At 44.1% G+C, this 15,469-nt stretch overlaps 1 protein-coding gene across 6 annotated transcripts in view; it reads left to right on the forward strand.

Annotated features, from left to right (window-relative positions):
- Positions 1-4,032: 4,032 nt before the first annotated feature.
- Positions 4,033-15,469, forward strand: part of PLD1 (phospholipase D1) — a 231,114-nt gene continuing 219,677 nt past the window's right edge. For all 6 annotated transcript variants that reach the window (XM_035278534.3, XM_078353837.1, XM_035278538.3 and 3 more), the window contains exon 1: positions 4,033-4,114. The gene's annotated coding sequence lies outside the window, so the exon portion shown is untranslated. The remainder of the gene's footprint in view (positions 4,115-15,469) is intronic.

The raw sequence follows: 15,469 nt of genomic DNA on the forward strand, positions 1-15,469 counted from the left end.
CCTATAGGGTAAATGGAATGGTGGTGGGACTACGACGTTCACTTTTGACCTTGGTGCTTGAAATTGCTCTCTTGCCTGGACTGTGCCTGTTTGGGGAGAGGTAATTTTCTATAAGAAAATGGAACTGTCAGACAAGATGACAGATGTTGGTATCCCAAAATGACCTAGATGATCTGGATAGCAGTGTTTATATAAAATGTACCATAAGAAAAAATCTGGGAGAACACCATTAGTATGTATGTAACTTTTATAAAATAGTTCTGTTTCTGCTAGGCGCAGTGGTTCAAGCCTGTAATCCCAGCACTCTCAGAGGCCAAGGCAGGTGGATCACGAGATCGGGAGTTTGAGACCAACCTGGCCAACATAGTAAAACCCCGTCTCTACTAAAAACACAAAACTTAGTCAGGCGCAGTGCTGGGCGCCTGTAATCCCAGCTACTCGGGGGACTGGGGCAGGAGAATTGCTTGAACCCAGGAGGCGAAGATTGCAGTGAGCCAGGATCATGACACTGCACTCCAGCCTGGGCAACAAGAGTGAGACTCCAACGCAAAAAAAAAAAAAAAAAAAAAAAAGTTACAAAGCAAACAAAAAATAGTTCTGTTCCGGTTGAAAGCATTATTGCAAATTAATAAGAAACTAATTCACCATAGAAAAGTATAGAAAAAGAATGGGCACTGGACATGAATAGATCATTTTCAGTGAATGGTACAAATAATAACATGAAAAAACAGTGTCCAGCATTGCTGATTATAAAACGGTGATTAAAAGAAGGTACGATTTTGATTCATGACATTTGCAGGTGGTAGGCAAGGTAATAACTGGAAGTTATTTTTGCAGCATCACACGGCACCTTAAAAATGTTTCTAAATATTGATCCAGTATTTCTCCTTTTAGGAATCTATCCGAAGAATTTAGAGATCTTGACAAAGATGGTGAACGCAGTGTTCATTCTAGCATGATTTGTAAACTGCAATAAACTCTGAAAATATCCTAAAACGTTTGACAAATGATTGTAATATTTTTCACCATAGAAATGATATCTTAAAGAAAAATTAATAATAGTCAATAATACTCAACTTACAAATATTCAGTGAAATAAGGAAGATTCTAAACTCTGTACAGCATGGTGCTAATTTTAGAACAAACCTTTAGGCATAGAAAAAATAAGGAAATATACTAAAATGCCAATAGAGGTGTGTATGTGGGAGTCATAGGTGATTTTAATTAAAAATGTTTTTGTATGGTCTCTAAAGCTTTGTATTGTTCTAAAATATAGATGCAAAATTATAAAAATGAACATATTTTTATTATCAGAAGAAAAGATAAAAATTTAAAAGGATTTCAAATACCACTTTGACAAAAACATCAAATGTATATTGAGATGACTGTATAGCATGATTTCTTAGTCATTGTCTCCTGACATCTTTGAAGATATGAAAGATTTGGGAAAAAAATTACAAAATCTCTCAGGAAAATAAGAATAATTACATACAAAATTATGCTACTTCTAAAACTTATGTTTGGGAGTCCATAATCTTAAGTTCATCTCTAACCAACATATGGCATTTTCCTATGTTATTCCTCTATCCCAGGGAGGCAGAAATTCATTTATGGTAAGGGCACTTAGATAATTTTATTTCTTTTTTTTTTGAAATGGAGTCTTGCTCTGTTGCCCACGTTGTAGTGCAGTGGCATGATCTCAACTCACAGCAACCTCCTCCTCCCAGATTCAGGCAATCCTGCCTCAGCCTCCTGAGCAGCTGCGATTTAGGTGCCTGCCACCATCCCACCACCCCTGGCTAATTTTTGTATTTTTAGTAGAGATGGGGTTTCTCCATGTTCCCCAGACTGGTCTTGACTTCCTGACCTCAGATGATCCACCCGCCTCGGTCTCCCAAAGTGCTGGGATTACAGGTGTGAGTCACTGCTCTTGGCCTAGATAATTTTATTTTTTAATGAAAGAGTGTCGCTCTGCCGCCCAGGCTAGAGTGCAGTGGCACGCTCTCAGCTCATTGCAACCTCCACCTCCCGGGTTCCAGCGATTCTCCTGCTTCAGCCTTCCAGGTAGCTGGGACTACAGGCGCCCCACCACGTCCGACTAATTTTGTAGTCGCCATGTTGGCCAGGCTGGTCTCGAACTTCTGACCTCAGGTGATCCGCCCACCTTGGCCTCCCAAAGTGCTGGGATTGCAGGAGTGAGCCACCGCGTTTGACCTAAGGTAATTTTATTTCTAATTAGATTTAGTAGAAAGACCTATGGTTGGAGACAAAATGCCAAATGTTTTCATAGTGACAGTTAAGAATTTCGGATGCAGTTTTTGTTTTTTTTTTTTTTTTTGAGTTGGAGTTTCGCTCTTGTTACCCAGGCTGGAGTGCAATGGCGCAATCTCGGCTCACCGCAACCTCCGCCTCCTGGGTTCAGGCAATTCTCCTGCCTCAGCCTCCCGAGTAGCTGGGATTACAGGCACGCACCACCGTGCCCAGCTAATTTTTTGTATTTTTAGTAGAGACGGGGTTTCACCATGTTGACCAGGATGGTCCCGATCTGCTGACCTCGTGATCCACCCGCCTCGGCCTCCCAAAGTGCTGGGATTACAGGCTTGAGCCACCGCGCCCGGCCTCGGATGCAGTTTTATAGACTGCTGCTCCTCAATCAAAAGCATTATAGTTTCTAGAGACAAGCTTATAAGAATGCAGTTACGTGTGCATAAGACTTATCAAACCATCTGTGACTAATAAAGCTTGAGAAAGAGGGGAGGAGAGAGAGTATTCTGACTTCCAGTAACAGGCTTGTCTTAAACTTGCTAAACTCCTCTTAGGCAATCCTCTGCTCAGAGAGCCATGTGTTTAATTGTAAAAAGCTGTCAGTATCACAGGATTCAAAAGACATCAATCATTTAAGTCCACAAGGAAAGTGTGAGGGCTGTGTGACTCTTCTGTCATTAGGAAAAGATGTGCTTAAGAGACGAATGTGGTCTAAGGTGGGCTGAGCAAGGTTACCAGGAAAACCGAGTTCCAGACGGTCATTTGACCCCTCCCCCAATTTGGACTGGAATATTGTATTTTTCATTTCATGTAATGCCATGTGTGCAGTAAGACATTATGTAACTTGGTCAGTCTCGGTTGTGTAATATCCACTAAATGCTTTAAAGTGGCTGACGTTATTAGCAGTTTGGTACATGGGGAGGCCATTGCTTCCCTTGGCTGTGGCGGGATGCAATATCGTGCAAATGAGGTTGGAACTGGCCTCTATTCAAAATTACATTCTCAAAGGGCTGCTATTCAAGCCACATGACAACTGGCTCTCTTTTTCTTAAGACTTTATTCTAAGTGGACTAAAAACAGCAAAATTGCCTTGTTTGAACACTGCCATGGGTGGAATGGGTCTTTTTCTTGTGTTGCTCCCAATTTATTATATTTTGCTAAGATTTCTGAATTATACCCCACTTTTAGAGACATCGGGACGCAAATTCCCGTCGCCCTCCATCTAAGCTATGTGACCTCAGGCTGGTTACTTCTCGATTCTGAGCCGTCATTTCCTTACCTGTAAATTGGCAATAACACTACCCCCTAGGGAGGAGCAAGAAGGCTTATAAGGACGCCAACAAAGCTCCTGTCTCTTAATTATGTGACCTGGGGCAAGTTATTTAGCCGTTTGATTTGCTGATTGCTTACTTATAAGTTGGACCAGCTGTGGCTACTATCCGCAGTAGTTCGACATGTCGTAGGCAAAGCTCCGGGAACGGCGGCTGGCCCTGGGCGGTTCAAGAGGACCAGATAATGGTCCTGCTGGGGAACTTTCCCTAGGCTGCTTCGTTCGAGTTAAGAAACTTTGGGAAAAAGAGACAACGAGGAACCCGGGCGAGCAGATGCCGGGCCGCGAGGCAGCGCCGCGCCGCCCCGGGACCCGGCACCGCCTCGCCCCGGGACCCGGCACCGCCTCGCTCCACCCCTGCGAATCCCGGACGAATCCGGGCAGAGAGATCCTGGCGGCCGCGCGGCGCCGAGCCCCCTCCGCTCCGCCCTCCTGCTGCGCTCCAGCTGTGTCCGCGACGCGCGAGCCCCGAGAGTCCGCTGCCTCCGCGTAGGTACTGGCGGCCCCCTAGCCCCGCAGGTAGGAGCCGCGCCAAGGGGAGCCGGGTTTCCGCCGCCCTCGCCCTCCGTCCCTCCTCCCGCCCAGCCCAGGCAGCTGGCCTTTCCCCGCCCAACTTGGACGGGACGCCAGCGAGTGAGTCGGCGGCGGACTCCCGGGCGATCCCCAGGGGCCTGCCTTGCGGGCCTTCGGGCCGTCCTCCTGCCGGGTGAAAGCTGACAACTCTGGCTCGCACTTTTTGCCTGGAGAGCAGAGCCGCGCTGGCCCTGGGCTGAAACCCGGGCGTCCTCTGCAGGATGCACCGCCCCGCCGCCGCGGGGCGCCCGCCGCAGGGTGTCTGCTGTCCCCACGTTCTCCGGGCGCCCTTGGTTCGGGTGCGCGGTGCCATGGACGGGCCAGGGGGGGCGATGGGACCCGCATCCCGTACCAACCAGGAAGTGCCCGTCCCAAGGCTGAGAGCCCAGCCGGCAGAGGTGGTCACGGCTGGGCTCAGAGGGGGTGTGGTCACGGCTGCTGACCGCGGCTCCCGACACGTGATGCTTCCCGCGGAGTGGAGCTAGGGGGCCCGGGGCCGGCAGCAGCGCGTGTTAAGGATCTTGTTCCTCACAATACGATTCAGGGTATTTGGGACCTAGGGCTCAGATCCAGAGTGCCGTCCTCCAAGCCTTCCATAGATGTGATGACGCTCTTCTGTACCGCCCTTGTAGACTCAGTCCTGAACTGCCGCCACGCCTGTATTTGCTTCTCTTCATCTTGGATTATTGCTTTCTTTACTTCCTCTATGGAACACTAAATACACTAAAACGCTTAAGGACAGACCACAACAGTTTCTGCATTTGACCGTCGCTAAGTCTCTCTCTCCAGAATGGGGAGTTCCGTTAACTTTATCAGCCAGCCCTGCCGCCAGTTTTAGTGAAGATAACCCTTTGTGGGCCTCTGAGGGCCTCTGAGAGACTAGGTACCCAGAGACCGCTGAGGTGTGTTCAATGGCTTAATTGGTGGTGGCCCAACGAAAACTTAAAGAAGGAAAGGAATCTGCATTAGAACTGTTAACAGACACCACATTCACACACTGCCTATTTGAATAAGAATCTCTTTAGGCATCAAATGTTTTCTGACAGACAAGTGAATTTGTACACAGTCTTTTAGCTGGAATTTGTAGCTTTAAATATTGTTTGGGTATCTTTGGATTAATTGTATAAGCGCTCAGTCTGGCTTCTCAAGAACCAGTACAGTTAACAATCCATATAGAAAGTTTCAGTGCTGGCCGGGTGCAGTGGCTCACACCTGTAAATCCCAGCACTTTGGGAGGCTGAGGTGGGCGGATCACCTGAGGTCAGGAGTTCAAGACCAGCCTGGGCAGCATAGTGAAACCCCCGTCTCTACTAAAAACACACAAAATTACCCCGGTGTGGTGGCGCTTGCCTGTAATTGCAGCTACTGGGGAGGCTGAGGCAGGAGAATCGCTTGAACCCGGGAGGCAGATTGCAGTGGGCCAAGATCGCGCCATTGCACTACAGCCTGGGCGACAGAGTGAGACTCTTTGTCTCAAAAGAAAAGTTTGAGTGCTAAGCCTTTGAGGAAAAAGTGTCTTTACATTGTTTGTCCCTGAATAATTATGAATGAAAGTAAATGCTGTACAATGCTCATTTAGGTTTGTAGACTTACTTGTAACCATGTACTGGGGAAAGCTGCTTCTTGGAAGTTGTGTGATTACTTAGTGTGTTTCTTAATTGAAAACATGGTTACAAATTTTGTTTGCTTTAACTCTTAAAGGGTTTTTAATTTATTTTTGTTCCAAAGGAAAAGAAGGACTGTCATTATTTTTTTAAAATAATTTCAAATTTTATTTTGGATTCGGGGGTAGATGTGCAGGTTTGTCACAGGAACATATCGCATGAAGTTGAGGTTGCGGGTACAACTGATCGTGTCATCCAGGTAGTGATTATAGTACCCGATAAGTTTTCAACTTGCTCTCCTTTCCCCCTCCTACCTCATAGTTCCCAGGTCTATTATTGCCATCTTTATATCCATAAATACCCATTCTTTACCTTTCACTTACTAGTGAAAACATGCTGTGTTTGATTTTCTGTTCCTGGATTAATTTGCTTAGGATAATGACTTCCATCTGCATCCATGTTGCTACAAAGGCCATGACTGTGTCACTTTTTATTGCTGCGTGGTATTCTGTGATGCAGGTGGACCACATTTTCTCTTACCTGGTCCACAGTTGATGGGCATCTAGGTTGACTCCACATCTTCGCTATTGTGAATAGTGCTGTCTGTGGTGAACCTGTGAGTGTGTGTGTTTTTGGTAGGACAACTTATTTTCTTGTGGATATATACCCAGTAATGGGGTTGCTGGGTTGAATGGTAGTTCTGTTTTAAGTTCTTTGAGAAATCTGCAACTGCTTTCCACAGTTGCTGAACTAATTTGCATTCCAACCAACAGTGTATAAGTGTTCTCTGACAGGGTGCTTTTTCTTTCAATTTCATTTTTGTCGTGGTAAAATATGCACGACATGAAATATACCATTTTAGCCATGTTTAAGTGTACATGTAGTGGCCTTACATATGTTCACATCATTGTGTTACCATCACCATCCACAGGACTCTCTTCATCTTTCTTACAGGGTTTCAATAACATTTCAATGATAATGATTGTATTGCAGGCTTTAGTTTTTTTGTTTATTATTTTTAAATTTATGTATATATTTTTAATTAACTTATTTAACTTTAGGTTTATACTATATCCGCCATTTCTCCCCACGTTATCCCTCCCTACCCTCCTCTCCCTCCCCACCCCTCTGCTGTCTCTCCCCTATCCCCCAACCTGCCCCCAGCCTGTGATGCTCCTCTCCCTGAGTCCACGTGTTCTCATTGTTCAACACCCACCTATGAGTGAGAACATGTGGTGTTTGGCTTTCTGTTCTTGTGTCAGTTTGCTGAGAATGATGGTTTCCAGATTCATCCAAGTCCCTACAAAGGACACGGACTCATTGTTTTTTATGGCTGCGTAGTATTCCATGGTGTATATGTGCCACATTTTCTTTGTCAATCTATCATTGATGGGCATTTGGGTTGGTTCCAGGTCCTTGCTATTGTACGCAGGGCTGCAATGAACATACGTGTGCATGCGTCTTTATAGTAGAACGATTTATAGTTCTTTGGGTATATGCCCAGTAATGGGATTGCTGGGTCAAATGGAATTTCTGTTATCACTATGCAAGGTTTGAGTTTCTTCTCCTAGCATTAGAGAAGTGCAACTTTTAACTATTTTTTTGAGACAGGGTCTCACTCTGTTGGCCAGGTTGGAGTGCAGTGGCACAACTTTAACTCACTGCAGCCTTGACCTCCCAGGCTCAAGTGATACCCCCACCTCAGCTTCCGAGTAGCTGGGACTACAGGTGCGCATCACCAGCCTTGACCAGATTTGTTTGTTTGTTTTTTTGTAGATATGGGGTCTCACTGTTTTTTTGTAGATATATAGGGCTGGTCTTGAACAACAGGGCTCAAGCGATCCTCCCACTTCAGCCTCCCAAAGTGCTGGATTACCAGTGTGAGCAACTACACCAGTCGAGAAAAGCACTTTTTAAAAGAGGAAAGGTAAAAGCCATGGCCAGACTGCTTAACAAATCTTATCTACAGCAGGAAAGGCCTAATACATTACTGTTTGAGGATAAGCTTGTGAAGTATTTAAATTTGTGTATAAGGGTATTGTGTGGTTTAGTTATCAAGAGGAAGGAACACGTAAGGGAGTTATTATTATTGATCATTTCCTCTCCCGAGTATCAGAAAATAACAATTGTCAGTGTTATTCCCTTAGTAGTGCAGTAGTACCTATCTAAATGATACTTGAGCTCATGTAGTGTTGTCTTTTTAGTAACTAAAAGCACTGTCCATCGAGCTTGAAGCTAGATGTAGCAATTTCCTGTCCATCCCAGATGTTTACTAAAGATTGATGCTAGGGGACCCAACACATAAGATATGGCTCTTTAAACTTGCAGTCAAGCTGAATCATTGTGTTCACAAGAAAAGCTGTAGCTACGCAAGGTCTGGTTTTATGTTTACAATCCTCTAAGTCTTCGGACCACAAAATAAAATTTATTTGCTAGGGTGTGGTTAAAAGTTGTTGCAGGGTTAAAATGAGAAACATGTAAACCTAACTTTCCCATAAGCCTGTGACATTTCTGATTACAAAGAGAATCCTACAAATCACGTCTTATGCTTCAGTGGGGACACATTCCAATGTGTTAGTTTCCCAAAATTCCCAGTGCAGTGTAAAATCTGGATCCCAGCTGTTTTACTGCTGGGTTATTAAGCAAAAGTATATGTTATGTAAGTGTTTCATAGTGTCACAGTTTTTTTTTCTGGTTGTAAAACTTTCCTAATTTTTAAATTTATTGAGCAGACATTAGACAGAATAAAAGGAATTATTTATTTAATAAACACTTATATCGTGTTTATTTTGTACCTTACACTAGTCTAAGCATTTTATAAACATGAATGCATTTAACCCTCAAAATAACCCTTAAAGTAGGTAATCTTATTATGGCCATGTAGTTAATTAATTTTTGTTTTATTGCATTTTGTTTTGTAGAGATGGGGGTCTCGCTATGTTGCCCAGGCTAGTTTCAAACTTCTGGGTTCAAGTGATCCTCCTACCTTGGCCTCCAGAAGTGCTGGGATCACAGGCATGAGCCACTCTGCCTGGCCTATGCCCATTTTATAGATGAGGCAGTTTGAGGCATGGTGAGATCCCACAACCAGCATGTGGCTGAGCTGGGGATCCATCCCAGGCAGCTTGCACCCAGAGTTTTGGCATTGCTGTCTGTGTAGAAAAAACATAACTTGTGATTCCATCCTCCTAAGAAACTTTTTTAAAGTTTTTTTTTTTTTTTAGACAGAATTTCGCTCTTGTTCCCAGGCTGGAGTGCAGTGGCAGGGTCTCGGCTCACCGCAACCTCCGCCTCCCGGGTTCAGGCAATTCTCCTGCCTCAGCCTCCTGAGTAGCTGGGATTACAGGCACCCGCCACCACGCCCAGCTAATTTTTTGAATTTTTAGTAGAGATGGGGTTTCTTCATGTTGGTCAGGCTGGTATTGAACTTCTGATCTCAGGTGATCTGCCCGCCTTGGCCTCCCAAAGCGCTGGGATTACAGGCATGAGCCACGGCACCTGGCCTTTGGGTTGCTTTTTATTCCCATTTTGTCCTTGTTCTTTGACATAATCACAATTATAGAACAACTCAGACAATCTAGTCAAGTCTTTTATTTTTCAGAAGAGGAAATTAAGGTGGAGCATGGGTATGTCCAGGGGTAGAAGCTGGGGCAGGGTCCTGGAGACCCTCTGCTGGGCCAGACCTTAACTCTTGATTGAGAGGAGATGGGCCAGGGATCCTGGGAGGGTCTAGGAGGCCAGGGTTGTATTTGGGAGAGGTTGAGAGTTATTTGCCAATCCGGAGGGAAGCATTTCAGTATTTTAATAATTGTTATGACCATATTGGCGCTAATCTGCTAAATAAGAGCCCAGGTTATGGCCGACCGGGTCACGGGAGGTCTTGCTTCCTAGTGCCCCAGAATCCGGGATTGCTTCTCCTGTTGCTGCTAATGCCCATGACCCTCGACTCCCCTCTGGATGAGTGAAATATTTTATTCTGTACTCAATCACTTTTTGAACTTTTTGGATCTAGAGCTGGGAACCTTTTGAAAGCCTCTGACGCACAAAAGAAAATCAGCCAAAAGCAACATGGAAATAAAAATAACTTGGTTTAGTCGGTTCTTTTGTTAAGAAAGAGAGAGACTTCTAAGGGCATAAACTTGCGAATTTTAAATCAAGAGCAGGAAAATAAGGGTCTAGAATTTAACAGTGATCTTTTGCAAAGTAGGCTTTTACAGATGGCACATTTAGATGAAGGAGAATAGGAATAAACATGGGGAAAAGGAAAGTGCTAGAAAGGGAGGAGAGAAACAAACGCAGAGGCGATGCATTGGCAGAGGGCCACAGATTGGGAAGCAGGGAGAGAAAACCTTTGTCAGTTCTTTAGAAAAAGCCTTGCGTCTCAGTGTGTTACCGTGAGACAGTACCTTCAAAATATCGAAAGCAGTTGCAGATGATCTTTCCTTTGTTTTATCTTGATGGATCTTCATTAGCTGTCACTAATCAGCAAAGCCTGTGGACAGTCAGACACATGGGACCTCTTAGCAGCTGACTGGGCTCTTCACAGAAGTCTAGTTTGGTTTATGCCACTTTCCATGGGTGGGTTTTATATGTAGTGTGATATTAGAATCACTAGATTTGCCTTAATTTTTTCTTTGGACTGTCTTCTTTGTGAGAGGGTAGAAGGTCCTTGAGGTTACAAACTGTATTTTTGTCATTTTTCTGTCTCCAGGTCCATTGTAGTATACGATAGATGTTAGCTGAATGAAAGGGTACCTTTAATGGATGAAGGGAGAAGGTGGAATCCATTTTATTCAAAATACATAGGTAGTTCCAGAAAATAAGTCTTCGTAATTAACGTTTTACTTATTTATTTGCTCCGTGGTACCATTTAGCCACTCTTGTAAATGTGTAGATGTGGAGTGGACACTCTGTGGCATTTTGGGTAAACAGCTGCACTCACTTCGTTGATCTTTTTCTGCCCAAGTTCTGATGAAGGAGTCCTTTGAAATAAAGAGTTTATTTATTTCATGGGTTGGGATTGGGGATTCATGACTTGAAGCAGAAAAGCATTTCCAGATGCGTAGAACACTTGTCTGCTGAAGATGCAGACCCAGAAGTGAGAAATTTAACCAAAGGGGCTAAGAATAGGGGGAATAAATTGAAGAAAAAGTTTTAGATATTGTTTTTTAAGTATCACCATTCCTGCTTTGGACTAAAAAGAGACAAGAGGTAATGTAAGAGTACAAAATTTGGGGATGAAGTATATTTTTGGGACTAACATCACTAACATCACTGTGATGTTAAAAATATTTTTAAAAGATAACAAATACCCACACCTCTGACTTACTAATTATTTTACTAAATTTACTGCTCTCTATGCTATTTATGTCTGTTATTTTTATATGGTGAAAATGCTGTAACTATTGCACACCTTCCCCAAACTGTGATACCATGCTGGTAACTTGGAAGTGTCCATCGTAGCAATTTTTTTCTTTTTTTGAGACAGAGTTTTGCTCTTGTTGCCCAGGCTGGAGTGCAATGGCATGATCTCAGCTCACTGCAACTTCCATCTCCCAGGTTCAAGGAATTCTCCTGCCTCAGCCTCCCAAGTAGCTGTGATTACAGGTACATACCACCATGCCTGGCTACTTTTGTATTTTTAGTAGAGACAGGGTATCACCATGTTAGTCAGGCTGGTCTTGAACTCATGACCTTAAGTGATCGGCCTGCCTCAGCCTCCTAGGAGTATTTACACCACGGAAATTGGCAAACGCTACAGTTAGGGCTTCTCCTCCACCTGGAACTGGTTGCTAAGCATTTGCACACCACACTGGCTTTGCCCAACGAGGACATCTGAGCTTCTCCACCCCCTCTTTCTTTCTCATTATGACCAAAGAGATTTGTCCTGCACTTTTCTTTGAACCATCACAGTGGTTCTGAATTTGGGGATGTGGTTTGGGGAAAGGAATATACTTAGTTATGCAATGTTCTTATCTCTCTGTGCCTGTCATCCCGTACAGTTATGATTGGTACCAACTATTTTAGGTTTCAATTGCATTCAATTTAACCCTCGATTCTATCCTTTTGTAGATTTAGAATTCTCCCTGCAACCTCCTGAAGTGCTGTCCTTCCCTCCTTCTCTATCAGAGTAGTTCCAAGGTTTGGCTAAACAAAATCACCTGGGAACTTATTAAAATACTAATTCCTAGGTCCCTATCACCTATGTAATAAATTTGGGCAACCGCGTGTGATAGCTCATGCCTGTGATCCCAGCACTTTGGGAGGTTGAGGCAGGTGGATCAACTGAGGTTGGGGGTTCGAGACCAGTCTGACCAACATGGAGGAAACCCATCTGTACTAAAAATACAAAATTAGCCGGGCGTGGTGGCACATGCCTGTAATCCCAGCAACTCAGGAGGCTGAGGCAGGAGAATTGCTTGAACCTGGGAGGCAGAGGTTGTGGTGAGCTGAGATTGTGCCACTGCACTCCAGCCTGGGCAACAAGAGCAAAACTCTATCTCAAAAAAAAAATAAAAATAAAAATAAATAAATAAACAAATTTGGATTCTTGGGGAATGGGACTCATAATAGTATTTTGTAAGTTCCCTTGGGAGGTTGATGATCACCCCATGTGCCTTCTGGGCCCCTCTTGTGGGCTCTTGCTCCCCAGCCCTGGCACCTGTGTACCTTGCTTAGAATCATGTCCTTTGGGCTGCTGGACCCTGGCCACATTGTATGGTATCCTTGACGTTTTTGTTTGAACTCAAATTCTGATCCTGTGAAACTCAGAGGCCGCTCTTTGCCCATTGGCCTGTCATTCACACCAGAGACTGATTTCTTGTGCTCAGTTCTTTGGAGCCTGGGTTCCTAGCCAGGGAGGCAGCTAGTGTGTTGCAGAGCGACGCTCAGAAGAGTTAGGTGTGCTAGGTTTCATTTCTTCTTTAGCGGCTGTGCGACCTTCATAAACTTGTTTTTCACTTTTCTGAACTAGTTGCCTTTCTCCAGAGTTTGTTAGGAAGATTGCGTCTGGAACACATCAAGCTTCCTGCCGTTGTAGGGCCTTTGAATCATGCTTTTCCCTCTGCCTGGAGGATACTTCTCCTAAGTCTTTGCATGGCTTTTTTCTTTTCTTTCTTTTTTTTTTTAATTGCATTTTAGGTTTTGGGGTACATGTGAAGAACATGCAAGATAGTTGCATAGGTGCACACGTGGCAGTGTGACTTGCTGCCTTCCTACCCATCACCCATATCTGGCATTTGACAAACGGTCAAATGTTGCCTCCTTGGAAAGCTTTTCCCTGACCATCGAAAGCTGCCTCCCCTCACAGTCCACATGGCTTTGCTCGCTGCCTGATCCTGTTCCAGCTTTTTACCTGGGGTTATTTTCATGCTAGCATTTACTACTATCTGAAATTCTTTTTCTTTTCTTGTATTCTTGTTTATCGGGTTTTCTACACGAGAACTTAAGCTTTGTGAGAGTAGAGACTTGCCTGACACGTAGCAGGTGCTCACTACTTGTTGAATGACTACCTTTCCAAGTCGTTATATAAATGTGTGATGTTAGTGTGAACCCTGGTTCTCAAGCAATTCGTTTTCCTAATTTGCTCTTTTCTGACCTCACAGATGTTGCTGTTTTTATGACAGTGATTCATTGTTGAGATATTACTGCAATTTAGAACAAGTGCTGCTCTCAACTGATGAGAAATAGAATTTGTAGCTTTCTGTGTCAACGCCTCATTTTATCTTCAGAGAGCTCGCAAAAACTTGTTTTGGTTGCATCTGTTTGTCATGTGGGTGTGTAATCTGTGATAGAATGGATCGATTAGACACGAAGGTACCATAACATAAATGAGACTGATGGGGGAAACTCCCATTTCCTCCCTTTTTTGAGTTCTACTGGGGTGGTTTTTGGTTGAGTGATGAGGACTTGGGTGGTGTGTATCACTTTGTAAGACAGGCAGGCCATAGACTGGGTGTGGTGGCTTATACTTGTAATCCCAGTACTTTGGAAGGCCGAGGGAGGTGGATCACTTGAGGTCAGGAGTTCAAGACCAGCCTGGCCAACATGGTGACACCTCATCTCTACTAAAAATACAAAAATTAGTTGGGTGTGGTAGTGGGTGCCTGTAATTCCAGCTACTTGGGAGGCTGAGGCAGGAGAATCGCTTGAACCCAGAAGGTGGAGGTTGCAGTGAGCTGAGATTGTGCCACTGCACTACAGCCTGGGCGACAGAGCGAGACTCTGTCTCAAAAACAAAAACAAAACAACAAAAATAAAGGCATTCCAGAAACACGTTGGATATGTTCATCCTACCTGATCTCACTAGATACATGGGGTAGGTTTGACTAATGGTTAAGTAATGTTTGCAAATCCATCTCCAGGAAGGCCAGTAAGTTTGGCAGTGAAAGCTTTCATCCTGTATTTGCAATAGTCCCTCTTCAGGATGGTGCTGAAGAATTGATCATCGCAGAGTCTTTTTGGTGCTAACACAGTACTAGACCTAGGCTAGTGAGTCTAAAATGTGGTTTCGGCACCATGGTTGATAGTCTAAAGCAGTCACCCAAAGGCAGGTCTGAATTATACAGCAGAATCCCGCCAGGCCACCTGAAATGGACTGGCTTTTATAATGATAGTATCTTCCAGTTTTCCTTGATAGTGCTTTTCCAAACTGCTTTGTTTCGGGGCAGTGCAGTGGTGTGAATGTTTATGTCTTCCTGAAATTCATATGTTGAAGTCCTCACCCCAAGGGGTGATGGCATTAGGAGGTGAGATTTCTGGGAAGTGAGTTGCCCTCATCAGTGGGATAAGTGCCGTTAAAAAAGAGGCCAGAGGGGGACCTCCGACTCTCTTCACTATATTATGTGAGGGGTCAGGGAAAAGGCAGCCATCAGGAAAGCAGGTTTTCACCAGACACCAAATCTGCAAGCACCTTGATCTTGGACTTTCCAGCTTCTAGAACTGTGAGAAGTAAGTTTCTGTTGTGTATAAGCCACTTAGTCTGTGGTATTTTGTTATAGTAACCTGAATGGATGAGGACAGGAGGGTTGGAATTGGAGTAGAGATTGGGTGTAGAGATGTAGACAGCAGAATTCTGGAGCATCTGTAAACTCCACATTCAATCAGAGTATCTTATTTAGAAAACATACTATTGTATATTTGCCTTTTTAAAATTATGTTTGGACTGGGCACGGTGGCTCACACGGCTGTAATCTCAGCTCTTTGGGAGTTCAAGATGGGTGGATCACTTAAGGCCAGGAGTTCAAGACCAGCCTCACCAACATGGCAAAACCCTGTCTCTACTAAAAATACAAAAATTAGCCATGCGTGGTGGCACACACTTGTAATTGCAGCTACTTGGGAGACTGAGGCAGGAGAATTGCTTGAACCAGGGAGGTTGAGGTTGCAGTGAGCCATTGTACTCCAGCCTGGGAGACAGAGCAAGACTCTGTCTCAAAAGAAAAAAAAAAAGAAAAAAAGAGGAACTTGCCTGCAACTAAAACCACTTTCTAAAGTGTTTCTGTGTTTGTGAACTAGCACGGAAACAAGACCACCTACATGTACCACTTTTCTGTTTTAGACCAAAATTAATGAAATACAAAAGAAAATCTATAACATTAAAGGAAGTAAAGGGAATGAAACCTTTTTAGGACATTTTCCCCGCTCTCGTAGGTACAGCATAAATCCTAAAATTGTGGGCTGTGCACAGTGACTTCTT

Source organism: Callithrix jacchus, chromosome 17, assembly GCF_049354715.1.
Source record: "Callithrix jacchus isolate 240 chromosome 17, calJac240_pri, whole genome shotgun sequence".
Taxonomy (NCBI): Eukaryota; Metazoa; Chordata; class Mammalia; order Primates; family Cebidae; genus Callithrix; species Callithrix jacchus.